General features: G+C 36.3%; 1 long non-coding RNA gene across 1 annotated transcript in view; it reads left to right on the forward strand.

The window, feature by feature from the left end:
- The first annotated feature begins 9,251 nt into the window (after positions 1-9,251).
- LOC122915780 overlaps positions 9,252-23,061 on the forward strand; it is a 123,163-nt gene continuing 109,353 nt past the window's right edge. Inside the window, exons 1-2 of the long non-coding RNA XR_006386091.1 lie at positions 9,252-9,908; positions 13,319-13,436. This is a non-coding gene — a long non-coding RNA (uncharacterized LOC122915780). The remainder of the gene's footprint in view (positions 9,909-13,318; positions 13,437-23,061) is intronic.

The raw sequence follows: 23,061 nt of genomic DNA on the forward strand, positions 1-23,061 counted from the left end.
TAACATATTGACCTGGGAAAACTGAAAACATGTATGCACAAAAACACTTGTACAGGGATGTTCACAGCAACTTTTCTCTTCAGTCAAAAACTGGGAGCAACCAGAAAGTCTATCAAGAAGAGTGTGGATGAATCGAAAAACAACACACTGAAAAAAAGAAGACACATAAAAGCATACTCTATATGTTTCCATTTTTATGAGACTCTAGAAAAGACAAATCTTATATAAAATGACAGAAAGCATAGCTATGACTACCTGGGACCTAAGCTGCAATAATGGAAATGTTCTATATATTGATTTCAGTGGTAATTACCCAGATACATACATTTATCAAATCACAAAAAACTTTTCATTGAAAATAACATCTTTTTTGCTCTCTTTGGCTACCACAATGAAGGACTCCTATGTCTAAGGAGTTTTGTAGTGCTTGTTTTTGATCTGCACATTTATGACATTTAATAGCATAATGCAAATGGTGTCATCATAGATGCAGATGCACAGATTTTATATATATATATATATATATATATGTATATATATATATATATGTATATATGTGTGTGTGTGTATGTTTGTTAGTAGGCTTTGTTGCCTTGGAAAAGCCTAAGTATTTTCTCAATATTGGCTTGCAGAGTTCTATACATGCCTATCAGTTTAAGTTGTTTATTGTTTGTTTGATCTATCAGTATATAAAAATGTCCCATCAAAATTCTGTTTTGCCAATTTTTCTTTGGTAACCCTGTCAATATTTATCTATCATGTTTGAGGCTATGTTGGTAGATGTATTCAGGGTGCAGAATTGTTTTATCTTTATGGTTCCTATTATGGTTAAGATAATCCTCACTACCTCTAACAATACATTTGTCTTTGAAGTCTATCCATTTTGATAACATCGCTACATCAACTTTCTTTTGATTAGATTTTTGAAAACACATATTTTCCATTTCTCACTTTTCAACCTTTCCATTACTTTATATCATAGGGATGTCTCTTGGAATTACCTTATAGATTGATTTAGGTTTTTCTTTTATAGCAAGTCTTTTTCTCCCTTTCTCAGTAACCAATTGTCATCAAGAAAGTTTCTTACATTTACAATTATTGTGATTATTGATACATTTAAATTCATTTCAGCTTTGAATTTCTCATGCATTTCCTTAGTATGGAGACTTTAACATCCAGACTGTAGTATTTATTAGTTATATTTGTTACAGGACTATGATTTTTTTTTTCATTCAAAGCTCTTGAGAGGACCTTCCTAAATAGGATTATCAAAAGAGGGGAGTAGAGGCAGCAGATGATATCTGTTTCTTAATTGAAATGATTAAACCTACCCCCCAGGAAGATGACGATGTATTCATGAGACTTTTGGACTTGGAAAGAATCTTAGAGGCTGCACAGTCCATTTTACATGTGAAAATTGAAGACTGAAGAGTTTAGATTTGTTGTTCAAGGTCACAAAGTGAGTTAATAATTATTATACGATTGGACTGAAGTCTCCTAACTCTTTGTCTGGTATTCTCTCCATGCTGTCCTTTCAGATTTATGTTGTACAGACTGTTGAATATCATCATTTCGGCAATACAATAGCAGCACATGTCTTCCTGAAGGAGCTTGTAAGTTGAATCAATTCTGATATGCATATTAAGTTAAGAAGCATGCAAAGCAGATGGTAAAATGCAAATGGTTTAAGAGCTCCAAGGTTATACAGATTTGAATCTATTTTAAAAAGTGATAGTCTGTTTTAAGTCTCATCAGTGACTTTGAAAACAACAGGCTCAACCACACTGGGAAATATGAAATATTTTCCAACTTGCAGTTGCCCTTTATAAAAAATGTTTTATTTCAATATCTAACTTATTATTTCTCATTTATGTAATACCCTACAGCATTATTTTTCTACAACTTTTATCTTCCCATTGAGTGTTTGAATTTTTCTATCATTTATTTGCACTCAAAGGCATTAACCTGCTTTTCTGTCATATTTCATCTTCTATGTTACTTTTCCAAATACCTAAAAGTTTTAAATATTATTTCCAGTTAATCCCATATGGCACACAAAATGAAGAGCCAGTACAGAGAATAATTACTCAGTATTTCAAAAATGCAGAACTGCTGGGGTAAATTAGATGATGGGAAATGATGCCATCAGGTCTCATGGTGTTGACAATGGAAAAGGGGCAGTCATACTCAGAAAAAGCTTATACTTTTACTACATGAGAAAGAAAGGGGAAACACAGATATCCAATCTCAAATTATGCTTCAATTTCTACTTTAATGTTCTCTTCTTAAAAATATACATTGCCAAACCCCCTGGTTCAGCAGATCTTTCAAAACCAGCCTTTGAGATTTCAGTCTAGGGCTGCATTCTGAGAATATATTTTTTAGCAGACAGACCAATTAGGATTTTTTCCTGACAGTAGCCAATGTCGTGCGGCCTTTGTTAAATTCTATCACATCTTATGTTTATGAAAATGAATGGTGTCCTTGGGAATTTCAAAAGGTAATGAAGCATGGGCCTAAAGGAGAGCACCAGAGGGAGGAAGAGCACAGGTGTCACTGTGAAGCTCTCATGGGGGTGTCTGGTTTCTAATGAGAGTGATGCTTCTCTATGGTATGTAGGTCCAAAGAATCAGAATCAAAACAAAACTTCATGAACTCTAATATCTAGAAAAAGCTTTTTTTTTTTTTATTAAACTCACATGTATTACCAATTAATTCTGAGAAAAGGTAGATTTAGAATTTGGTGTATTTTATTTTTTTACAGAGACTTTCTCCAACCTGAGAAAGGGCAGGAATGAGCTATTTACAATGTCTTGGTCATATACCACATGCCAACCCTAAGCTTAGCATTTCATCTTTTTGGTTGAAGGACTCCCTCAAAGGCTGGCTTAGCGTGAACTCTACTCTTAAACTCTGACCACTCCACTTTCCTTCTTCTTCTGTTATTCTTCCTATACGCCAGTGCCACCCATGGATGTTTTTTTAAAGATTTTATTTATTTATTTATTTATTTGACAGACAAAGATCACAAGTAGGCAGAGAGGCAGGCAGAGAGAGAGAGGGCAAAGCAGGTTCCTGCTGAGCAGAGTGACCACTTCGGAGCTCAATCCCAAGACTCTGAGATCATGACCTGAGCCGAAGGCAGAGGCTTAACCCACTGAGCCACCCAGGTGCCCCAGCCATCCATGGATTTATCTGTTCGTTCTCAGGCTCTCTGGAACTTCACTTTGCATGATCAAGTCATTCAGCTCTGCTGGATGCCAGTCTTTCTCCGTTTTAGCCCTCAAAGTCCCATGTGCCAGGAACACCCTATTTTTCCTTTCTAAGCCACTCCGGAGATTTACATCTTTCTCCAGGGACTAACCATTCTGGATATTCATTCCTTCAATAGGATCTTTCATCTAACGAAACATCACTGCCCATCCCCTTCCCAAAACACACACACACACACACACACACACACACACACAGAAATATACTGAGAATGAGAGCCAAGGCTTTGTTTCATTGAGGCTTGGTCTCAATGCCACCTCCACTTTGCCTTTTCAGTATTAGCTATAACCTGCTTGAAAGATATGCTTCAGTCTATTTAGTGTCTGTGTCTTGCACCTCTTTGCTCTCTGGTCAGCCTTATGTCTAGTAGGTATTACTCTCTCTTTGGCTCATTTCACCATGCTTTTCATACACTCTGATGACCAAGGCTTGTCTTAGATACTGAACCAACATAAGAGAGAAGGTTCCTATTTCAATAACGCCTCTCCACCATATTTCTAGGAAGTGGAACATGGAATCGTTACTCTTCACATTTTGGGATTTGTTGACCCAGATATAATTGGTCATTTTGTATGTTACTTGTTTTTTCCACCTTCTTTGGAAGCTTTTAGATCTTCCCTTTGTCCCTACTATTCTGAAATTTCACAAATATGTTCTCTAATATGGGTATACTTCCATTCACTGAGCTAGAAACTCAAAGGGTCCTTTCATTCTAAAAAATAATGTGTTGGTATCTTTTTATATAACTTTATTAATTTATACATTTCATAATTTTTCTGGTACCTCTAATAGTTTACTGTTTTACTCTTTTTATTATATATGGCATCCTGTTATTTTTAATGGGTGCAACATTTTCCCTTAAATGTGATCATAAAATGTAATACAATGCACTTATTTAAGGTTTATTTTTGTCTTTCTAAATATCAAATACTTTTATTTTAATATACCTCCCAGTGCCCTTAATTGTTTTAGCTATAAATTTAATTGTGTAAGATAAAAACTAAAAGTTTCATTTTATGAATGTTGAGACTATGGCAACATACAATTAAGTAAAATTTGGGGGAGCTGTTGAAAGGACTATGGAAAATCTTGTTTCTGGCCTCTGATTTCACAGCTTTGGAGAGCTGGTGAAAATAGACAATAAATCTAATCTACTACATGTTTTATATCTGCCAAAAGAGATCATCCTAGAAGAGTCACTCCCTCTTTTTCTTTTCCAGTCCACAGAGATCAGTTGAACTGACATACTTTAATTCTAATCAGTGTGTCTGTGCTCCTGGGTGACTCAGTAGGCTAAGCGGTCTGCCTTCCGTTCAGGTCATGATCTTGGGGTCTGGGTCATGGGATCATGCTCCCTGCTCAGTGGGGAGTCTGCTTCTCCCTCTCTCTTTGTGCTCTCTCTCTCTCTCTCTCTCGCTCGCTCGCTAATAAATTAAAAACAAAACAAAACAAAAACCTAATCCTAATTGTTGTTTCAAATGAAATACCAGAGTGGGGGGAATCATTTAACTTTCACAAAGGGACAGCTTTCTAAAATAATAAGGGGGGGGGCAGGAATCTTAGTCAATTAGAAATGAACCAAAGACCAAGTGAATTTTAAGTAAAATAAGTCCTTGGGGGGGGAGGGGCGCCTGGGTGGCTCAGTGGGTTAAAGCTTCTGCCTTCGGCCCAGGTCATGATTCCAGGGTCCTGGGATCGAGCCCCATATCGGGCTCTCTGCTCAGCAGGGAGCCTGCTTCCCTTCCTCTCTCTCTGCCTGCCTCTCTGCCTACTTGTGATCCCTGTCAAATAAATAAATAAAATCTTTAAAAAAAAATAAGTCCTTGGGACAAAACCAAATTAAAAAGTTCTTAATGCTCAAGGGTTCTTAGACAAAGACAGGAAAACAATAATGACTCAGCACTGAATTAGTAGCAAAATGTCTTGTCTGTTGATGAAATTATACCACACTACAACTGAGTAAGATGCCATGGGAAGTCACTTATATGTCAACAACCAATGTTAAAACTAAAAGGAACAGTACAGCACAATTAGCTCAACTCTTAGTTTTATAAAGAAGCAAACTGACATCAAAAGAAACAAGGAAGTCATTCAAGTCCTCACAAAAATAATGGCGCATGTAACAAACATGTTGTTGCTTCAAAATCAAACTCTTCAATCTCCTTATTCCTACAAACTTCAATGTTCTCTTCACTATAGATATTGCTTCCTATAATGAAATATCTAATTCAACTACAGTGAAATTCTCTAGGTGAGAAAAATTGGCAAATACTAGTTATGGCCCATATAATTTAATATTCAATACACCGCAATTTGGAAAATGAAAATATTCTAGATCGATATTTTAAATAAAATATCTGTTTAAGGTGAACATGAGATGGTACAGAATGAACAACGAAAGTAAGAATAAATAAAAAAGAAAAAGCAGAGAACATTCACGAGGGCAATTAAAGGCATTCGGGTTGTAAAATTTAGAGAAGAAAATGTTAAAGTGATTTTCTACAGTTAAAAGACAAATTCAGGTTATTATTCCCCAGTGGAGAGAAATATAATTAGGTGAGTACAGATACAGATACACCCAAGAAGCAGTTCTTGTGGGTAGAGTAATTTAAGTTTGGCTCTGCCCCCAGCAGTGAAACAAAAGGGTAATGGTAGGTGGACCCTTAAGTTTTGGGAGAAATGACCTAGTAGCTGAAATCTGTTGGTCAGAGGTCTAGAAGCTAGATCAAGTGACCACTATCACAGGTTAATATTACAAAGCAAATTGGCTTTCTTAATCCAGGAAATAACATGTTCAGCTCTTCCAAATCAAGGCATACTGTGAAGAAATACAGATTCAAGGGTCTGAATAGAAGGTTCAAATCCCAGGCTTCATCACCAGTTAATGTAAATTGAGGCAAATTACTTTCAAGTACCTACTGCTTCTCATATATAAGTAGAGACGATTTTGTTGCCCGCCTAAAAGGGTATTTACCAATGCTCGGGACGGTACTAGGAAATAATAAGTTATTATCGTTTTCCATATATCTGAACTCATAGTCTGATAGATTCCAATATGATTTTTAATAAAATTTTTGAAAATATCAGTAGAAATATCATTTTAAAAAATTATCTTGTCACAAGGTCTATTTAAGAGAGGAAAAAAATGTAGCTAAAGTTACTCAGCAGCTTTTATTACATCAGAATAACCCATCATATGGGTGGTGATGAATACTTAGACAAAATCCTAATGCAGAGTCTACTGAATTAGTGAAATTTTGAATCTCAAAATTGGCATTTGCTTGCTCTGACAAATGTTGGGTTTTATTCACATGAGAACTAGAGAGGTAGTTTTCCAGTTATTTTTATTAGAAACTATGTGGCAACACCATATTTCTCTAAAGTTCTACAAATAAATTCTACAAATTCTCATAATGTGTACATTCAAAATATAACTTGTTTCTAAATGGCAAATGAACACTCAGCTGAAACAATGAAGAAGCACAAAGGATCTGGAATTAGACACAACTGGATAATATCCAACAGGATGATAGTAGTTAACTCAATAGTAATAAAATGCCAAATTCTTAAATTTATTTACTGAAAAAAATCTCAGTCACAACTTTAATCTGTAGGTAAAATGACTAAGAGCAAAAGAAGGAGCTATTAGAATTCTAATTAGTATGATACCCGCATATAGTCAGTTCTGAGATAATGAGACATATGTGTTCCTAAATAACAGTGCATTCTGCAAAATTGTGCAATAAAAACCATAAGGCTTATGCAACAAACACTATCACAACAACAACAACAACAAAAATGAGAGACTCAGGCACACAGTGAAAGTATCATCAGTGAAACACTAGAAAAAAAATGGGAACCTAATGAATATGGCCAGAACAGTTTTATACAAGTTAAATAGTTAAGAAATACATAAGTACTAAAATACACAAGGTGTTTTACCTGAAAAAAGACCTGAAGTTGACTTGTATAAGTGAGCAACAGGTGACAGCTTGTGAGTTATTGTCAAGAGGTGGAAGGAGGATTAACAGAAATCACAGGAAATATTGCAATACCAAAAGCAGTGAACTGAGGCAGCTGGAAGATGTTTGAGGGGGGTGTGTGGGGGTGTGTGTGTGTGTTGTGTATTCCTACCTGAATCACTTCACTTGGCCAGTTTTTTTGCATCCATCTAATTTTTCTTACAGAAAAAATGATGCGTAAGCGAATGCAAAATTCACGTATGTTCAAATTGTTCCCTAAAATACCAATCTTGTGGGAACAAACTGGCTTTCAAAACAGGATAATGTATATTACGACTTATTATTGATAAAGGCTTTCGAGAGTGAGAATAAGCTTGCCAGAAAAATAATCAGCATTGAACTTTCTAGGATCGAGGAGATTGTTGAATGAATTGACTAATGTAAATTAGAACAATTAGTTCCTTAAAAAAAAAAAAACAAACTTTTCTTGGATATTCATTTTCTATCTCTCTCTCTCTCTCTCTCTCTCTCTTTTTTTTTTTTTTTTGGCTAGTCCCTTGCCTTTTGAAAATCAACCCAACAATTTCCCAATTATCTCCAAATTGACACTCTTCTATTTTTTTTCTTAACATGACTTTCTCTTCCCTGTTCATCACCTTGAATTATTTTCTCTTCAAAATGTTTTTTAATCTAACATTCTTGATTTACTTTCTTCTAAGCAGGATATTAACTTTTTTTTTTTTCATTTATTTATTTGACAGAGAGAAATCACAAGTAGATGGAGAGGCAGGCAGAGAGAGAGAGGGAAGCAGGCTCCCTAAGCAGGATATTAACTTTAAGTGTGAGAATAAAAAGTGTTTTAAATCCCTTATTTTGAATAGAGGTTTGGCCATCAGCAAAGTGGATGAGTGGGATTTTTTCCTAGAGCTGCATTTCTTTTCTTCTTTTTTTTTTTAAGATTTTATTTATTTATTTGACAAAGAGGCAGAGATCACAAGTAGGCAGAGAGGCAGGCAGAGAGAGAGAGAGAGAGGGAAACAGGCTCCCGGGTGAGCAGAGAGCCTGAAGTGGGGCTCAATTCCAGGACTCTGAGATCATTACCTGAGCCTAAGGCAGACGCTTAACCCACTGAGCCACCCAGGTGCCCCTAGAGCTACATTTTCTGTTCTTATGAATACTCAATCTGCAAGACAAGTACCGTTGTTTCCAATTCTTCAAAAAACTGGGTTACCACATGAACGGTATCAAGATGTTGAACCACCCATTAAACTACCTTATCCTCCATTTGTTTTTTTTTTTTATCAGAAGAAGACCTTCAACTAAGATGGAAATCAAAAGATTTCTATATTCTAGATTGAGAGCTGTTTGTCTTTGGAATGTTTCAGCAAACCTTTCCACAAAAGCTCTGAATGTTTCCCTTTCCCTCTGGATACATAGTTTCATTTTAGCTAAACGGAGAAATCATTAAAAAAAAAAAAAGTTCTGTCAGCCTCTGAGTATTGGCTTCCAACTTGACCAACTTCTGACCATAGAGCCACTTAAAAATAAACAAATCCTTTTGAATATCTTCTCAAGTTTTCTGCCATGCAGGCAGTAAATATTCCTGGTGGTATGGAACAACCCCTTGGACGTAAGAGGTACAAGAGGGTGCCAAGGACACTGGGTACAGAGACAATCCTAAAGATAAGCAAAAGACAGACAGTACCTCTGAAGGTTGCCAACAGTGAGTGGGACCCTAGCCTCAGATGGAGTGCAACCCACATTTGAGTCCAACCAAATTTTGGGAAGCCCCCAACCTAACAAATGCCAAACTAAATTCACAGGACATAAAATGAGACAGACAAACCAACAGGTTACTTGAAATTAAATTCAGGAGTCACACTTCAAAGAACTAATTCTTACCAATTTTTTTTTTTTTTTCGCTTGCCAATCTGAATTTGGAAAGGAGGGGAAAACATGAAATTTTATCTTCCTGTCTTGACCAAGCACCACAGGTAAGAGATATGGAGGAAATAATGTCAGTGAAGAATCTTACCCATGTGGCCAGCTTCTGGGTTTTTCCAGAATCTTGTCTTCATTTTCCAGAGCAAGTGGCTTTCATCCTGGTCACCAGAAACTAGAGAGGAAAATAATTTCCCCTCTACTTTGTAGCGAGTTGCTTGGCTGAGAACTTTTTTTTTTTTTTCAGGGCACCTCATAAATGGAAACATTTATCTACATTAAAATTCTCCACGGTAGCCACTGTAATTCATGATAATCTTGGTAAGGGTAACCTGTTTGTTCAGCGTTAAAACATTTTTTTTTTTTTTCCAGCTGAGGTCTCGTCTCACACCAACCTCTGTTAAGACGGACCCAGACAGAATGTGGACCGGGTCCGCCCCCGAACTCTGTCCGGCTGCCGAATCTGACCCAGTGCAAGCCTAACCCACACCGGTTTCCAAGTCGGACCCAGTTGAACCCCGGACCCTGTCCGGCTTCTTAAGTCCAACCCAGAGCGACTCTGGCTGGGACCAGATAGCGGGATTCAGTCCAGGCTAAAAAAAAAAAAAAAAAAGTCGAATAAAATCTGGAAGCTCATAACGCAAAGGCTGCAAAGCTGGGATCTGACAGAGACTTGGCCGCCACCTCCAGAGACAGCTGGACGGCAGCGAACGAACCCAAGGGCCTCGGCAGGTATCCTAACCTGGTTGCTCTTGGCTGCTGGAGGCGAGGGAGGTCTCCTTGGGTTCCCTCCTCTGACAACACGACTGTTCAGAGAGAAACTGAGGCATATTAAAAATTCTGAGTTCCTCTGAGCAAAAATGGATTCAAACACGGACAACATCCAGCAGCAGTCGAAAGAGCCCTGGAGAGCTATACAAAGTCAAAGAATTGTATAGACAAAAGGGAGCACAAATAAGAAAGTGATGCTGGGGGGGGGGGGGTAAGGTTCCCTTCCTTTAGGGAATGGCTGATTAACTAGTGCTGATCAGGCGACTCCTGAGGTTACAGGCTCTGGACCGCTGAAACTGTAACTAAGTCTCAAGTTGGTGACTGACGCGCGCGGTAGCATGCACAGTTTAGCACCATGTTCCTGGGCCGTTGTCTTAACAAGCATCTTTAATTATTTTAGTATCTTTGACATATACCAGACCAAAATTCTGTGAAAGTGCCTATTTTTCCAACTCTGGATGTTACTGATCTTTATCATTTCGAGTCCTCCAATGGAAAATGAGTGAGAAGGGTAACTGCGTTGTTGGCTTTGTTTGACCTTGTATCAGGATAAAATTTAGCATTTTTTCATATTAACCATTCATATTTCTTCTTTGAATAGCCTATTCACACCATATTCCACTGAGTTGCATTTTTTTACAAAAGAATTTGCAAGACTTTTTTTCTTATTAATACATAAATCAGTATCATAGGTTTTATTTGTGTTTTTTTTTCTGGTTTTTTCCTTAGTTGTTATGCTTTCTTTTTCTTTCTTTCTTTCTTTTTTTTTTTTTTTTTTTTAAGATTGTATTCATTTACTTGAGAGAGAGGGAGCATGAGCAGGGAGGAGAGCGAAAGGCAGACTCCTTGCTGAACAGGGAACAGGATGTAGGGCTGGATCCCAGGACCCTGAGAGCATGACCTGAGACAAAGTCAGATGCTTAACCCAATGAACTACCCCAGCACCCCTTTTATGCTTTATAATGGAACTTTTTCATAGTGGAAGTTTTTCTAATTTTTACGTAGTGAATTTTGTCCATATTTAACTTTCTGGGCTTGGAAAAAGTTTACATGTCAGTATGTATTTCAGTCACTCCTGATGGTTTATAGTTTTTTCATTGGTATATCTAATCTATTTGAATTTTGTTGTTGTTGTTGTTGTATACAGAAATGAGGGCAAGGTCTAACTTTTCCTTTATAAAGCACAAAATATCGTTCTTACGCCACTTGAAATTCCACTTTTACCTAAATTCCCATGTACCTAGATATGTTTCTGCAGTATATATATAAATACAGTTTTACTAATCTATCATAAACATGAACTAGATACCTAAAATATTACCAAACCAAATTCAGTATTTTACTAAAAGCAAAACATCAAGATCAAGTTGGGTTTATGCCATTTATGCAAGGATGTACAGTGTGTTCTCTTTGCTATGGTTGCTTATTTCTATCTTTCTTCATTTCTGTATCATATGTTTACTAGATTAATTTTTTCATTCTTTTTTTTCCTTGATGTTTTATAGGGCCATATTTTCTGTTACTATTAGTGACTATATTTAGGCTTTAAAAATCATTTGTTACATATTTTCTTATGAACTTTGAGAAATAAGAAGTATCTACAGTTATCTCTTAAATAAGGCAGACATTTAGTATATATTTAATTTCTCCTCTTTTCCCCAACCAGCTGAAAACTATTATTTCCCAACCTTGCTTGCAGCTAGACACAGGCATGCAACTAAGTTCTGGGGTTCTGGTTGGTGGACTGGGAGTTGAAGCATCCAGTGGCAACATTTTGGCACCTTCTTTAAAAACATGCCACTCATTCTTTGGCACTTCTCGTTGTCCTTTCTTCCTCCCACCTGGAATGTGGGTATTAATGTCAATGTTCTAAACTGAATGAGAACATGGGTCCCTGAAGAGCAAATCTTACTTTTTTAAAGTCACGATTATTTTTGTTGTCTTATTTGCAATTAAGATCTATCCTAAGCAGTACAAAATTCCTGAATATAGCCTAGCTTTATTTTTCTTTCATGTTTAATATAGTTTCATCCTTTTTACCACATTCTATAAGAAAAACACGAGTGGCAGGGAAAATAGGGTGATATACATCAAGGTGTACAAATTCCCAATTTTAAGAAGAGTTAGTTCTGAGGCTCTAATGTACAGCATGGTGACTATCGTCAGTGATACAGTTTTGTACACTTGAAAGTTGCTTAGAGTAAATAAGCATTCTCACCAAACAGAAGAGAGTTGTCTGTGTGAAGTGTTGGATGTGTTTATTTTGATCTTGGTATCATTCTATGATGTATATGTATATCAGATCATCACATTGTGCACTTTAAATATACACAATTACATTTTTCAATTAGTACCTAATAAAGTTAAAAAAAAAAGTATTTGGCTTAGTCTTCCAATTCATGAATTTAGTTCCAGCAGTATCCTTTATCTTATCTTATCCCCCCCAACCCCCGGTATTTACTTTTAGTTTCATTCCCAAGATGTCAGATTTGCTTTTCCATTGCAGACTGTCATTTTAGTCTCTAGTCCTAGAGTACATTAATAACTATTTCAAAATTTTCTTTTTCTCCTATATTTTTTGTGTGTATGATCATTTCTTAGTTTTGTTGAATATCATCTTTTGGGTTTCCTTACATGCCTGGGATCATGTTGAATGTTCGTATTTTCAGATTAGCTTCTAGGAAACACTGAAAAAACCCATGCGGGGGCGGTGGGGGGGGAGTTAATTTAGGAGTCCTGTCCCTAGCAGTTATACACTGGAGCAAAAGGCAGGACTTCTGGTAGATTAGCATTTTGTGAGTGCATGATAATATTTTGCCTGTTCAGGAAAGGGGGTGCTGGGGGGAGCTCCCATTTTCATGGCAGACATATTATCTGAAACCTTCTCCATACTTCAATCTCCATAACTCTTGTAAACTCTTGTAATCTTTTGTGAGAATGTCTAAATTAGAATTCTTATTCTGAGGCACCTGGATGGCTCAGTTGGTTCAACGTCCAGCTCTTCTTTTGGCTCAGGTTGTCATCTCAGAGTCCTGGGACTGAGCCCCGTGTTGGGCACTACACTCAGCTCAGAGTCTGCTTGAGATTCTCTCTCCCTCTCCATTTGTCCCTCCCACTCATGGTCTCTCTAAAATAAATAATTTTTTAAAAGAATTTCTTTATTCATATCTTAACCCCTCCAACTCTATCCTGAGGCCAAAAATTAGGAAAGAGTGGAAAAGCGTAATGAATAGGCATTTGTCATTAGTTTTCCCCCATCCAGCAGCTGCAGCCTTTTCTATGTTAGGAGAATTGTCCATCATGTGAATCTTACTGAGGCAAAGAATGATTCCCTTTATGAAAACTGAAACTCCAGTGATTCTGTTTTCTAGCTATCTGACCTAGACTCTGCCAATCAAAATACATCTGTGCCACAATTTGAAGATCTGTAAAGGAAAATGTATGTCCAAGCCTACAGAATTCATGTCCTTGAACAGAACTGGCTCAATGGTAAGTTATTATAATTTTGCCTGAGTGAGGTTTCAGAAATTTCATAGTAAGGTCACTTCTGTGGCTTGGATATATTTGTAGCTCCTGGCAGCCCAGCCTCCAGCCTGGTTCTCCAGCCTTCTTATAATTTGGTGAGCCACCCAAATCCTTATCTCCTTCATTCAGAGTAGCATTTCTGGCTCCACTTAAGAACCTGATTAATACAATTGGCAAAACTTTTTCACAACCCTGTTATTAATTACCAACCAGACCTCACACGGCCTCCTTCTTTAAAACTTAACTACCTGTTGGAAAAGTTGGCTTTCTGAGCATTTTTCTTTGCTTGGTGTGCACTTTTCAGCAATCTTGCATTCAATTATCACCTAATATTATGTGTTCTGTTTCTTTAAAAAAAATACAGTTTCAGTCACTCTTCCCAGGTTTCTAAATTGCTGTGCATCTCATTTTATGTATGTTTCCATGAGATATGGGATGGTAGGTGCACTTAGGAGGCCATAGTGAACTGAAAATTAACTTTTATTTTCCACACTTTTTTCTTTATTCATTTTTTAAATAATTGCTAAATAAGTATACTTAAAAATTAATATTTGTATATATGTATATTTGTGTGTGTACATGGGTATATATGTGTGTGATCTACAGGTTGCTTAAAGAATTTCTAACTAAATGGTGATGTTAGGAAATAAGTAGATATGTTGCTATCACATCATATTGCACAGATACACCGTTCTTTACCATTGTGATTAATGTAGTGTATTCAAGTTGCTTTCAAGCTACATTCATTGTCTATGAACAAAGTAAATATTCCATTCTAATTTCCACCACATAGCTCCTCATCTGCTTTCAACTGAGATCATTTACAGTGTGTTTATTCTCTCTTTTGTGTTTATTTGCCTATATACCTGTTTGAGATGGAATGATGAAGATTATGATGATGTCTGTTTACTGTGGTGAATATGAGATTTCCTGATTTTCAGGCATACAATAAAATCACTACCTAGCTTTATTCAATGTCCATTATATTTTGAAATCATATGCTGCCAAAAGCCTAAATAAAATAAATGTTTTGTTAACTAGACCATACTTTGAATATAGCTAGGTACATTGTAAGTGGATATACTTAAAGCTACTAAAAGGAATCTGTAGGTTTGAATACAAAATTGTCAGCACATAGCAGATGTCCAATCATTGTGTAATTGACATTCTTTCTTTCCAGCCCTACCCCCTCCAAAAAAAAAATGCCTCTAATTTATCTGTTTGTTTGTTTTTTTAATTGTCAGTGCCTATAGTGGGTGTTCCAAAGATAGGGCACACCTGTATGTCTCTAACCACAGAATTTTCCAGTTGCCTAAACATTACATTCCCCAATACTGCCTTGAAGGCTTTCTCTGTTTCTGTTCCTTTACCTTTGCCGGTTTTCTTCTGATGAACTAACATTTTTCAGGAACTCTTTTTTCAATTTACTTTAAACTTCTGACTGTACTCTCTGAGTTTTCCTGCTTCTCTTTAAACTTGAGTCAAGCTGTCAACACCACTTATTGAATGCCTGCTGTGAGGAGATACAAAAGGAATCAAGGCAACATTTTCTTTCCTGGAAGACTGTAAAATCTACTTGGTGAGACAGAACATACATTCCCATTGAAGCATCGAAAACACTCCAAAAATGGCCTGAAATAAGCATGTGTTAATTTAGCAGAACAGTTATATGTATTCTAAAAGAATGCAGTTTTATTTAGTATTATGCGAAATCGATTGAGAAATCTCTTCTAGATATGAGTTTTGAGTTTCAAGCCTATCAGATATCATGCATCCTTTTATAACAGATATTTTATGATAACTGTCTCAAAATGAAATTAATAGATGATAAAAATCTAACAATACACATAATTTCAAAGACATTAATGTCTAATCTGCAACATAAAGGACAATAAAGTGAAAATAATTTATAGTCATATATATTTCAAAATATAACTGATCAGCACAGGTACACTTAGAAAACAAAAAGACATAGGGTCAAATACTGGTCCTGTATGTGACAACTGCAAATGTGTTGATAACTTGAAAATCAGGAGGCATGGCTGTCAGAAGGGTGAATTTCCAGAGTGGTGACTGACTCTTGGTCAAGTTCCAAAGGAAAATAAATCTTCCCTTAGCTTATATGTGCATTACACTCATGAAAAAAATCGCTGTGTATTAAAACTGTATGAAACCATTTTGTTTCCTGTATGTGAAAGGGTTAATTTCTGGTCTTAAATAATTAGAAACAGACTTCTCATTTATATGAAGAATGAGTGGCTATTCAAATAAGGTGAAAATTTGGAACAATTCTTTATTGTGCAAGATTGTCCTCACACTGACAGATGTCTAGTATCTTCCTGCTCGCCGCCCGGTCTGGTCACGTGACAACTGCCATGTATCTCCACATATTTGCCAAAACATCCTCTGGGTATGGCACTACCTCTGTTAGGAATAACTAGAAGTGGAAGAGAAGACAGATCTTCAGTGAGAAGTGGGCCAACCATTTCAGCACCTTCTTTCCATCTTCTTTGGTTCTTAAGCCTTGTTCATGTCAAAACCGCATGGAGAAACTTCTGATTTAACTAGTTAACACACTTAGCACATAGTTGCATAGTGCTTTCTGTACCTGGAATTGTTATAAACACTCTACCTATGTTACCTCATTTAATCCTCGTAACAATCCTTTAAGGTAGATGCTATTAGTACAAATTACAGATTAGAAAACTAAGATATTGAGAGGTTAAGTGATTTATGCAGGTCACACAGCTAACAAATACAGAAGATAAGATTCAAATACAGGTATTTTGGTTTCAGGGTAAATGATAAGTAATATATTATGCAGTAGACATATAGATCCCATCCTCAATGGTTTTGATTCACTAAATCTGGTGTAAGGACAGAGAAATCTGTATGTATTTGAATAAGACTTTCACATATAGTAAGAAAGGCACTGACTGGTATTGGGAAACCACAGTACTATGCCACAGCTCAACTGGGAGTGACAGGAAGGAGACTTACATCATTAGAGTAAAATCTTTGCATTAGAGTATAATGAGAAAGCAAGAAAAACAGTGGGTGGGAGACTATCCATGCAAAACCTTGGGGGCCAGGCTAATACACATCACTTTTGTAAAATGGTCAATAGGGAGCTATGTATTGTTCAATAGAATGAAATATATTGAAAACACAACATTAGAAGAAGAGCATAAACATAAAAATGTTATAAGCATAACATTCAGCAAACACATAAAGATAATAAATCTGCAGTTGGAGAAAGTACATTAGGTTGTATGCATCATGTGAAAAAAAGCAATAGTATCATCTAGCGAGCTGTTGAATAGCTTTCAATTATGAGGTTTACAAAGCAGTTAGATAATTATGGGCCCATAGATAGATAGACACTGGGATTTGGAAAGTGCCTTTGAGAGCATCAAGTCTGCGGACCACAAACCAAACACCTATAGGATCCAGCAGATAATGCAAGAGGATACTTCTAAGACAATGGGGAAGAGTGGGGAGGGTGTTAAACATTGATAGAGGGCAGCTGTCACTCTGTTCCAAGTAATTACCCCTGTTGTAACTATGCTAGCCCAATATTCACAGAGACTCTGACTTTTTTAAAGAGAGGCCAGACATTCAGGTTTTTAATCAAATCCACATTTTACCATGCTATACTCAAATATATTTTAGAAATTTTATCAAGTAATTTGTTGAAATCTGGCTATATTTCATTTTTTCGCTTCCAGTTTTTATAATGTCTCAAAAATGACTGATAGCGACTATAAAAATATATAGGGACTTTACAGTATTGCTGGATACCCTTTTACTAATTCCTCTGCTATGACAGGATGCAATTACAAAACAAAACAAAATACTGACTGTGTCACCTACAGTGATCATAATGACTCATAATTACTGGTAGTTATAAACTACACATTCTAGGAGTCATGAAAGATTAAGTGTCTTCCTCTTATTAGGCATACTGCCTTCACCAACTCACTTAAACTTCTGTGCCTGTTCTGTAAACTGGATATTAAATTTCTAATCCATAATAATCACTAAGTTGCCATAAAAATCAAATGTATATCAAACATATCGAACCCTGCAAAAATGCAATGAAGTGAACTGGAAATTAAAGGAATCTGGCCAATTAGTGATTGGTTTTCCAATGCAATTGGTCCAAAGCAGTGATCACTGATAAAAGTGTATTGTCCACCATGATCAGGTGGGATTCATCCCTGGGCTACAAGGATGGTTCAACATTCGTAAATCAATCAATGTGATACAACAAATTAATATGAGAAGAGAGAAGAACCACATGGTCCTCTCAATTGATGCAGAAAAAGCATTTGACAAAATCCAACATCCGTTCCTGATTAAAACGCTTCAAAGTATAGGGATAGAGGGAACATTCCTGAACCTCATCAAATCTATCTATGAAAGACCCACAGCAAATATCATCCTCAATGGGAAAAAGCTTGCAGCCTTCCCGTTGAGATCAGGAACAAGACAAGGATGCCCACTTTCACCACTCTTGTTCAACATAGTATTAGAAGTCCTAGCAACAGCAATCAGACAACACAGAGAAATAAAAGGTATCCAAATTGGTAATGAAGAAGTCAAACTCTCTCTCTTCGCAGATGACATGATTCTTTATATGGAAAACCCAAAAGACTCCACCCCCAAACTACTAGAACTCATACAGCAATTCAGCAGCGTGGCAGGATACAAAGTCAATGTGCAGAAATCAGTGGCTTTCTTATACACTAACAAGGAAAATACAGAAAGGGAAATTAGAGAATCGATTCCATTTACTATAGCACCAAGAACCATAAGATACCTGGGAATAAACCTAACTAAAGAGGTAAAGGATCTATACTTGAGGAACTATAGAACACTCATGAAAGAAATTGAAGAAGACACAAAAAGATGGAAGACCATTCCATGCTCTTGGATCGGAAGAATAAACATCGTTAAAATGTCTATACTGCCTAGAGCAATCTATACTTTTAATGCCATTCCGATCAAAATTCCACCGGCATTCTTCAAAGAGCTGGAGCAAATAATCCAAAAATTTGTATGGAATCAGAAGAGACCCCGAATCGCTAAGGAAACGTTGAAAAACAAAAATAAAGCTGGCGGCATCACCTTACCTGATTTCAAGCTTTATTACAAAGCTGTGATCACCAAGACAGCATGGTACTGGCATAAAAACAGACACATAGACCAGTGGAACAGAGTAGAGAGCCCTGATATGGACCCTCAACTCTATGGTCAATTAATCTTCGACAAAACAGGAAAAAATATACAGTGGAAAAAAGAGAGTCTCTTCAATAAATGGTGCTGGGAAAGCTGGACAGCTATATGTAGAAGAATGAAACTCGACCATTCTCTTACACCGTACACAAAGATCAACTCAAAATGGATAAAAGACCTCAACGTGAGACAGGAATCTATCAGAATCTTAGAGGAGAACATAGGCAGTAATCTCTTCGATATCAGCCACAGCAACTTCTTTCAAGATACGTCTCCAAAGGCAAAGGAAACAAAAGCGAAAATAGACTTCTGGGACTTCATCAAAATCAAAAGCTTCTGCACAGCAAAGGAAACAGTCAAAAAAACAAAGAGGCAACCCACGGAATGGGAGAAGATATTTGCAAATGACAGTACAGACAAAAGGTTGATATCCAGGATCTATAATGAACTCCTCAAACTCAACCCACACGAAACAGACAAACACATCAAAAAATGGGCAGAAGATATGAACAGACACTTCTCCAATCAAGAAATACAAATGGCTATCAGACACATGAAAAAATGCTCATCATCATTAGCCCTCAGGGAGATTCAAATTAAAACCACATTGAGATATCACCTTACACCAGTTAGAATGGCCAAAATTAACAAAACAGGAAACAACATGTGTTGGAGAGGATGTGGAGAAAGGGGAACCCTCTTACACTGTTGGTGGGAATGCAAGTTGGTGCAGCCTCTTTGGAGAACAGTGTGGAGATTCCTCAAGAAATTAAAAATAGAGCTTCCCTACGACCCTGCAATTGCACTCCTGGGTATTTACCCCAAAGATACAGATGTCGTGAAAAGAAGGGCCATCTGTACCCCAATGTTTATAGCAGCAATGGCCACGGTCGCCAAACTATGGAAAGAACCAAGATGCCCTTCAACGGATGAATGGATAAGGAAGATGTGGTCCATATACACTATGGAGTATTATGCCTCCATCAGAAAGGACGAATATCCAACTTTTGTAGCAACATGGACGGGACTGGAAGAGATTATGCTGAGTGAAATCAGTCAAGCAGAGAGAGTCAATTATCATATGGTTTCACTCATTTGTAGAGCATAACCAATAGCATGGAGGACAAGGGGCGTTAGAGAGTAGTAGGGAATTTGGGTAAATTGGAAGGGGAGGTGAACCATGAGAGACTATGGACTCTGAAAAACAGTCTGAGGGGTCTGAAGTGGCGGGGGGGTGGGAGGTTGGGGTACCAGGTGGTGGGTATTATAGAGGGCACAGCTTGCATGGAGCACTGGGTGTGGTGAAAAAATAATGAATACTGTTTTTCTGAAAATAAATAAATTGGGAAAAAAAAAATAAAAAAAAATAAAAAATAAAAAAAAAAAGTGTATTGTGAACCACATTTATAACTAAATATACTAGAGTCTACCTTAAAAAAGGAACAAGTATTTCAACATAATTTATTTAATTTGCTGTATCCAAAATATTACCATGTCAACATGTAACCAATATAAAAACAATTATTGAGATATTTTACATATACTTTCATGCCAGGTCATTGATACATGATGTGTATTTTATACTTACAGCATGTTTCAGTTTGTGTAAGTCACATGTAAAGTGCTTGATAGTCACAAATGATAAGGGCTACCCTGTTGGATAGCACAGATCAAGATAATGACTAAGGTCCCCTTCAACTCTTAACTTTGATACATGTCTCATCATTATATATCTCATCATTCCTCGGTCTTTTTAAATGGCTAAAGCTTAAATCTGCTTTATGATGAATTAAATAAGGTCCTTAACATTTTTTTAATTAGGAATTGAAATGATCTGGCAAAATTACTCTTTTCTAATTCCATAGTAAGGAGAAGATACCAAGAATTAAGGTATATAAACAATATCTTTTGATATTTTTAAAACTAGCATAATCAAAATTAAAATTTTATTCAGCAGAAAACTTATTCAGCATTTTCATCGTTTAAAAGGACATACACAATTTCACTCATGTAGGCTGCTTGCTGTATTTGTTGTCAAGTCAACTGAATGCCAGACATATAATTGAATTTGGAAATCATCAATCTGCTCTAGGAGATATCCACCACCACACTGGCATAAAGAATTTGTTTAGTGCAGATAAATCTGTCAATATGGTGATGAAGAAAAAAGATGCATGGGAAAACTTCCCTCCTTTTTTTTTTTTTCAGGTACACTGAAATATTGTCTTCTTTTTTGAACATCTTATGGGAATTTCTTAGAGGACATAGTGGAATCTCATCAGATTCTTTAGAACAGAACCTTAACTCTAAGTGCAGGCAGTGACTTAGTTATTAATTCAGCACTTCAGCTTTCAGCCAGAAAAGTAAGACAGAACTTTCTAATGCCTGGAAGGAATGATTCCAGAGATTTCCCCTTGGTCTCCTTTAGGGGAAACTCTTAAACCTATAAGCATTTTATTTGTGCTATTAATGGTGCTCTAAATTCAACTTGTCATGTATAGCATCACAGCATTGCACTAATCCAGAGGGCACCATTTACATTGTATTGTATGGCGTCCACTGCCAAAAGGGTATAGCTGAGTGTAACTGGGCAGCCTTAATGGACTTTATTTCTCCCCCAAATGTTTAAACATGTCTTAAGATTAATCAGTGCAAGTTGTTCAGCTTAGCCATCCCTTATACATATTTTGTTCCTGTAAATCTCCACATACACATATATAACCACTTCTTTCACATTTCCTATTTTTCCATCTGGGAGTCCTCTTTCATTATTTAGCAAAAAATCTCCCATTCATTATCATCTACAGTTGATTAAAATGACAGTGAAACATCTTTCTTTTCACTGCAGATGCTGTTTGAAATATAAATATCAGAAAAAAAAAACTGAAGGTAAATTATCCATAAAATGACACTTCCTACCTAATCACATATTTACAAATTTTATTATACTCTTTCTATTACAAGTAAATGAAGCAGTCTTGTAGAAATTTATTTTGTGTATTCTACCAAAGAAAACATAAACTTTGTTTTAATTATCACTATTATTAGCATTACTAATATCAGAATATCACTTAATTTTATAAATTATGTATGATTTCTCTGTATATCTACCATAAAATAGCAGTCAAGTGCTGTGTGTGTGTGTGTGATGTTTTTTGGACATAGCCTGCCATTAGCCTAGGAAAAAACCATAATTAATTCAAAGTCGAAAATCTTGTCCAAAGTTGTGCAAGAAAACAGTAGCAAAGTTAAGGATCTAGATTAGATCTAAAATTTACATTAAGAAAGCCTCACTTCTTAGAATGTGAAAATTCTTTAATAAAAGCCATACATGAATATAAGAAAGCAAGGAAGTAGACACAGAACAGAAAAGAAAAGAGATAGATGATATTCAAACAAGAAATATCAGGGTGGCGTTTATATTTAGTATCTTCTATCAAGCTTTATACTTAAATATTTTTGCTCCTTAAGAGGAAGAAGTAGGCAGCATGTGCACACCCAAGCCCTTAATGTCTCTTCATAGTGTTGGTATTGTACTAGTAAGATCTAAAAATACATACCCACTGCATATAAGGGACTTAAAACAACAAAAACTGCAGAGTATCTAAGAGGATATTTGAAAAATAAATGATGCTCCAGGCAAACTAGAATAGAGGGAATTTGCTCAACTTAATGAAGAACATTTACAAATACCTGCAGCTAACATCATACTTAATGGTGAGAAAGTTTAAGATTTACTGCTGGTATCAGAAACAAAGCAAAGTTGTCCCTTCTTATGACTATTTTTCAACATCATACTGGAAGTCATACCTAATGCCGTAAGGTAAGGAAAGGAAATAAAATGTAGACATGTTAGGAAAGAAGAAATAAAACTGTCTTTTTGTAAATGACATGATCATCTAAGTAGAAAACCCAAAAAGAATAGGCAAAAAATTATTGAAACTAATAAGTGACTATATAAACTTGCAAAATACAGGGTTAAATTACAAAAGTTGATCACTTTCCTGTATGCCAGCAATGAACAAGTGGAATTTGAAATTAAAAACACATTACCATTTATATTAGCACCCCCAAAAATACTTACGTATATCTAACAAAGGATGTATAGTAGCTATGTGAGGAATATTACAACTTTTTAGAAAAAGATTTTATTTATTTATTTGAAAGTATGAGAAGACAAGCAGGGGTCAGGGGCAGAGGGAGGGGGAGAAGCAGACTCCCCACTGAGCAGGGAGCCCAGCTCAGCGCTCTGTCCCAGGCCTGAGAGATCATGACCTGAGCCAAAGGCAGACACTTAACTGACTGGCAACACAGGTGCCCCCAAAATTATAACTTTGTAATGAAAGAAATA

Source organism: Neovison vison, chromosome 8, assembly GCF_020171115.1.
Source record: "Neovison vison isolate M4711 chromosome 8, ASM_NN_V1, whole genome shotgun sequence".
Lineage (NCBI taxonomy): Eukaryota > Metazoa > Chordata > Mammalia > Carnivora > Mustelidae > Neogale > Neogale vison.